Source organism: Rhea americana, unplaced genomic scaffold, assembly GCF_003343005.1.
Source record: "Rhea americana isolate MKP2758 unplaced genomic scaffold, rheAme1 scaffold_21, whole genome shotgun sequence".
NCBI lineage: Eukaryota > Metazoa > Chordata > Aves > Rheiformes > Rheidae > Rhea > Rhea americana.
The window spans coordinates 5,578,378-5,584,939 of record NW_028186258.1 but is presented as its reverse complement, the minus strand read 5'-3'; positions in this window follow the sequence as shown (position 1 = coordinate 5,584,939).

Here is a 6,562-nt window from a genome sequence, read left to right as displayed (position 1 = left end):
GGGTCAAGTATATTCACGGTAGGGATGATCTTTTAATTTGTACAAATTACTAATTTGACCAATGTTGAGCAGATTTCCACAGGATTGATAACAAGTATATCCTTGTCAGAAACAGCACAGTACACCATATCTCAACTTTTTGCAAAGCAGTCCTATAGGACTTCAGAATGTTTTACTGTGAACAAAACAATATTTTTTTTTGCCTAATTTTTAGAAAAGATTGAACCGTGTTGGCTAAACCCTTAATTTCTTCCACATTACCCAAAAAGCCAGCCTGAGAAAGACATCTACCATGGGAAATTTCAATCCAAATAATTAACATTTGGCAAGTAATAACCAACTCCAATGAGGAGTATGTAATAGTAGGCATCAGGTAACTTAATAATAGGCGGTGCTTCTGCCCCACCTAAAGTTCTTTTGGCTTCTTCATAGAAAACCTTCACGTAAACAATCTTTCATAAGAACTGGTCAAGAGCAACAGTTTGTATTCTGCATACCTATATGTCCTTACTGCTTTTTCAGAATAATTTATCTCACACTTTTTCCAAGATGAGGATATTTTAATTGTAATACTGCCCTATGGTGTGTGTGTGTGTGCRTGCACATGTGTGCACATACATAAAAATATAGAAAAAACAAAAGAATACAAACAAGACCAGTCTGCAACTTCCAAACTCAGGGGATAGATCAACACACAGAAAGATAAAGTATTCATACTCTAAAAAGCATCTCAACATTTAAACCTAAGCTACTTGTGCTGGAACCTCTCTCTTCTTAAACAGTTCAACAGCAAAACAGGGCCTTGATCCTAGGTGTCTCTGGGCATTCCATAACGTAACATTTCATAGTGAACTTTGACAAAAAAAAGTGTATACCATTAATCTTAAGGAGTTATAGAATCATACAATTACCAATATTCTTCTCTGCTGAGTCAAAAGAAAGTATGTTTTGCAAAACATCTGCTGTATGATATCCGTCACTTACATTTTCAAAATGCCAAACAGTGTTACTAATTAATGCAAAGGAGAGTCAAATAAGATCCYGAAGCCTCATTTAAAGGTGCAACAAGTATCAGGACATTTATGAATGTATTTCACAAGCTTAAAAGGCAAAAACATGTCACAGAAGTTCCTCATGATGCTYGTTTGACTAAACTTGCCACTCGTACAGCAATGTCTTCAGAGAGCACTTGCTCACAGTTCATTTACCAAAGCTCACAAATTCAATCAGTCTCAGAATCAGGATTAGCAGCTCCTAACTTTCAGTCTTGTGTCCAAATCCAAGCTCCCTCTAAAGGATATATTTGAACTTCAGCAATAAAAGTATTGTTAAAATTAGGAAYTAATATGTCACAGCACATCCCCTTTTGGAAAACCYCATACAAACTTATTTTCCTAACAACTAAGCAGCTGCAAAACTTAATGGTTCAGTCCAAATGTTCCCTGCTCAACAGGAATACTTGTTGTGATGCTTCAAACAGCCTTTCCTGACATGTCAAACTTTCATTTCCACACAAGAACATTTTCTGCTCTTGATATGTCCCAGTACTGCAAAGCAGCACATCCACACRACTCAGGAATCTAACTGAAGAAAACAGCTTTGATCACTGGTGCAAAWGCAGACGTGAGCTACAGGTACGTATCATGGTTGTACAGCTGGGCAAATCGAACAAACCCTAAATTCATTTTCTGTTTGAGAAAAACATGATTCATTCTTTCAATTCACTCAAATGGCAAAAAAACCCAAAATCTTAATATTGAATAAAGTGCACAATTCACAAAACTGAATGCAGMAATAGGCCAGAAAGTTGTGACACAAAATCAGAAAATTTTCTTTGGATATACTTAAGTCCTCATTGCAGCTAATGAACTTATATTCATTATAGTAGTGAATAATATTTTGACTTTTTTATTATGCGTTTATAGAGTGCTTAGTACAAAAGGGTCCTACCACATCAGATCTAATAACACCATGATGCCACCCACAGATACTCCAAGTACATCTTTCCCCTAAACATACCTATTATATAACCGTGTATAATACTTCTGTGTGCTGTTTTTAAAGTATAAAGCAATAACAAACCTCCACCATTAACAAYTGCTATCTGTGTTGTATATAACCTTTGAAATAAATTTTTACATGACTGTCTTTCAAATACTTAGGTATAATATACCTAAGCCTGCTCTGGGGAGTTGTTTTCTAATTTTTAATTTAATTAACYTTTCTGTTTCTGAAAAATACTTTTATAACTTCCCTGTTTCCTCTCCACAAATGCATGAACACAATATTACCAAAAGGCTCAATTTCTAGAAATCTCCCGAGAATAGAATATGAATTTCCAACTTTGCCACAAAGAGCAAGCTCAACAGGTAACACTAAAACTTTGTATCCTAAACCACACAAGTTTCCCAGTAGTATTTCTTCTACACATTTCTTTTAAAACAAGCATCAGCGATTCAGTCATGTATTTTAAACCTCAAAGAACAAACTTGAGCAGGAATCACCGAACCGTTGAGGTTGAAAGCGACCTCTGGAGACCATCTAGTCCAACTCCCCTGCTCAAGCAGGGTCACATAGACCACGTTGCACAGGATCACATCCAGGTGGGCTGTGAATATCTCCAGAGAAGGAGAATCCACAATCTCTCTGGGCAACCTGTTCCAGGGCTCTGCCATCCTCACAGGAAAGAAGTTTTTCCTCACATTCAGATGGAACTTCCTGTGTTTCAGATTATGCCCATTGTCTCTTGTCCTGTCGCATAGCACTACTGAAAAGAGTTTGACCCCATCCTCTCGACAACCTCCCTTCAGATATTTGTACACATTGATAAGATTCCTTCTTAGGCTTCTCTTCTCCAGGCTAAACAGGCCCAGCTCTCACAGCCTTTCCTCGTAAGAGAGATGTTCCAGTCCCCCAATCATCTTCGTAGCCCTACTCTCCAGTAGTTCTATGTCACTCTTCCATTGGGAAGCCCAGAAGCAGACACAGTACTCCAGATGTGGCCTTACCACGGCTGAGTAGACAGGGAGGAACACTCTTTCTAATTCACCCCATTGCCCAATTGCATACCCTTGGCCTTCTTGGCCACAAGGGCACATTTGCTGCTTCATGGTTAACCTGTACACCAGGGTTCGCAGGTCCTTCTCCACAGAGCTGCTTTCCAGCAGGTCAGCCCCCAACCTGCACCAGTGCATGGTGTTATTCCTCTCTGGGTGCAGGACCCTGCACTTGCCTTTGTTGAACTTCATGAAGTTCCTCTTCACCCAGCTCTCCAGCCTGTCCAGGTCTCTCTGAATGGCMGCAGAGCTTTCTGGTGTATCAGYCACTCCTTCCAGTTTGSTATCATCAGTCAACTTGCTGAGGAGGCACTCTGTCCCTTCGTCCAGGTCATTGATGAAGAAGTTGAACAGGATGGGACCCACTACTGACCCCTGGGGGACACAGCTAACTACAAGCCTCCAACTAGATTCTGCACCACTGATGACAACCCTCTGAGCTCTGCCTTTCAGCCAGTTCTCAGTCCACYTCACTGTCCATTCATCTAAYCCACACTTCCTGAGCTTGCCTATGAGGTTGTTAAAGGAGACAGCGTTGAAAGCCTTGCTGAAGTCAAGACAGACAAAATCCACTGCTCTCCCCTCATCTACCCAGCCAGTCATTCCACCATTGAAGGCTATCAGATTGGTTAAGCAAGATTTCTCCTTGAATCCATGCTGACTACTGCTGATCACTTACTTTTCTTCCATATGCTTAGAGATAACATCCAGAACGAGCTGTTCCATCACCTTTCCAGGGATGGAGGAGAGGCTGACTGGCCTGTAGTTTCCTGGGTCCTCCTTCTTGCCCTTTTTGAAGGCTGCAGTGACATGGGCTTTCTTCCAGTCCTCATGGACCTCTCCTATTCTCCATGACCTCTCAAAGATGACAGAGAATGGCCTAGCAATAACATCTGCCAGCTCCCTCAGCACTTGTGGGTGCACCCCATCATGGCCCATGGTTTTGTGGATGTCAAGTTTTGTCAAGTTTGCCCGAATGATCTCTAACCTGATCCTCCTCAACCAAGGGAAAGTCTTCCTCTCTTTAGACTTTCCCTTGTGTCCAGGGCAACAGATTCCTTGAGTCCTGGCCTTAGCAGTAAAGACAGAAACAAAGAAAGCACTCAGTAACTCTGCCTTCTCTGCATCCTTCATCACCAGGGCCCCCACACCATTAAGCAGCAAGTCCASATTTTCCCCACTCTTCCTCTTGCTACCGATGTATTTGAAGAAGCCTTTCTTGTTATCCTTGACATTCCTTGCCAGATTTAATTCCAAACGGGCCTTAGTCTTCCTCACCACATCCCTGCATACTCTGACTCCTCCAGAGTGGCCTGTCCCTTTTTCCACATTCTATATACTTCATTCTTCYGTTTGATTTTTGCCAGGAGTTCCTTGAATATTATCTTGCTGAGGTTAATGGAATAATTCTGATAAAACCAAGGAAGAAGCAAAATGGCGTCTATCCCAGCCTAATAAACACAAACAAATCTAGAGACAAGTAGTATCAATAAGTTCAAAAGACAAAACAAATGTCACACATCATCCCAAACATTTGAGTGTCTTAAGATATGGCCAAAGTACAGCTACCCCTAAATCATTAGCATAAACAACTTTAATCAAAAAGCATCATTTTAATAAAACGCCAGCAGCACCCAGCTACAAAGCTGCATTAGGGTAAAATCAGAAGCAGGCTACACACAAAGATATCCTCCTTAAAGATCTTCCTGTTTAGGCAATAATGAAAACCCAAAAAAATTTGGCTTCTGAGATGGCACAGGATCAGATGCAAAGCAGCTATCTTATGACTGTTCAAGAGTATTTGGGAATCTCAAATAGCTGATGGGGAATTTAGATGAGCGCTGGAGAAGGAACATTCCTTGAGAACAGAAGCATGCTGCCTGCCTCTCCCTGCTTCCCGTATCTCAGGATGAAATGAAGTAATCATGAAAAAAATGAGAATATCTTACAGTAACTGAAAAGATACATAAGAAAAATTATTTTATATGCTGCCAAAACCACTACGCTTTTCATTTGTGGCATTCTCCATTTATTATGTCCACAAAGATTTGCTGCTTTCTTGGTTTGCTGAGCCACTGAATATTTTCCACCAAATTAAACACTTGTGCCATATTACTGACAACCAAGGTTCTCAAAAACAGCTCCCGTTGGGTTACATATTTCCCTTTTGCCATGCAATAGAACACYGAAAGCTCTTCTAAGCATATTTAAATAGTGCAATTTTTAGTGTTTTGATAAATACAGTATTTTTAGAATATATAACTATGCAAAAAAAMTATGCAATTCAGAGACTGAAAGATTATTTGAATAATATTTACCCTATTTACCACAAGAACGGTTTAGAGCAATCCACATGCTGYTCATATTTCTGCTCTTTACTTCCTGCAGCTCCAACATTTAAAATTCCGTATCTACTATAATTCTACGACTCTTTTTTTCCCTCCACTGTTTACTCATTACAACTCTTAGAATCATTAACCTATCTACTAATCACAAGTAGGACAGATCATGAAATGTATTTCCCCAGCCTGCATATAGAGCAAAGATTAAAAACCATCTACCTCAATCATCTCATTCTTGAACAAGTGGCATCTAACTGACAGAAATAAATGACAATGGTTTACATCTCCAAAACATTTCTTTACATGAAATCACAAAAATTCTTGCTGCTGACTCAGTAGCACTATGCACCTACTGCTTCTTGAAAAATCAGTATAGTTAAGTGGTGTAAACTCTAAATCACCTTCTTGCTAAAGTATGAGGGATGGCGTTCTAGCACCTGTCAGAGTCCAAACCACTCAAAAAATTTGGTAGTTTGGTACTGATTCAGAACTAGGATGAGACCATAGTAATAACTTAAATCTTTTAGTCATGAAATGGAACCTCTCAGCATAGTAAAGCTACACTTAGGAAGGAATAAGAATGAAACTTATAATTTCTTATCTGGTTTTCCTGTCATGAATCTGCAATTTGGTATTTGGAGGAAAGACGAGGTAAAYAACCACTGCATTTCTATTAGAATTATGACAGTCGAATTTGCATATAAAATGTAGAGAAATATTTGGAAATGATGTTATTGTCACAACAGGTATCCCTTAATATCAATAATCAGTGAAATAGAAATGCAACAGAAAAACAAATTCTGACCCATAGTAATTATAATTTGCCTGCTTAAATTCCTAAGCACTTCTTTTCCTACAGTAATATTCACTTTTCTATGTTTTCAGACATGAATGATTGCCTCTGGTTGAAACCTCATGTTATAAACATTTGTATGAAGAGAAGATGAAAGCTCAGTAAGACTGATTTTCAAAAAGGAACTTGAGTTACTTGCACATACCACTGTCATAAAACCCCCAGAAACTAGTCTATTTCCAGAGAGCAGTCTGACCTTGCAGACTCCTAACCTCATTATAAAAGTTTTATTCTTTTCTTTTCCCCAAAAATACTAAGTCAAAATTTCTGCCCCAAATTCCTGGTTCTCTCTCTCTCGGAACGAAGAAAAT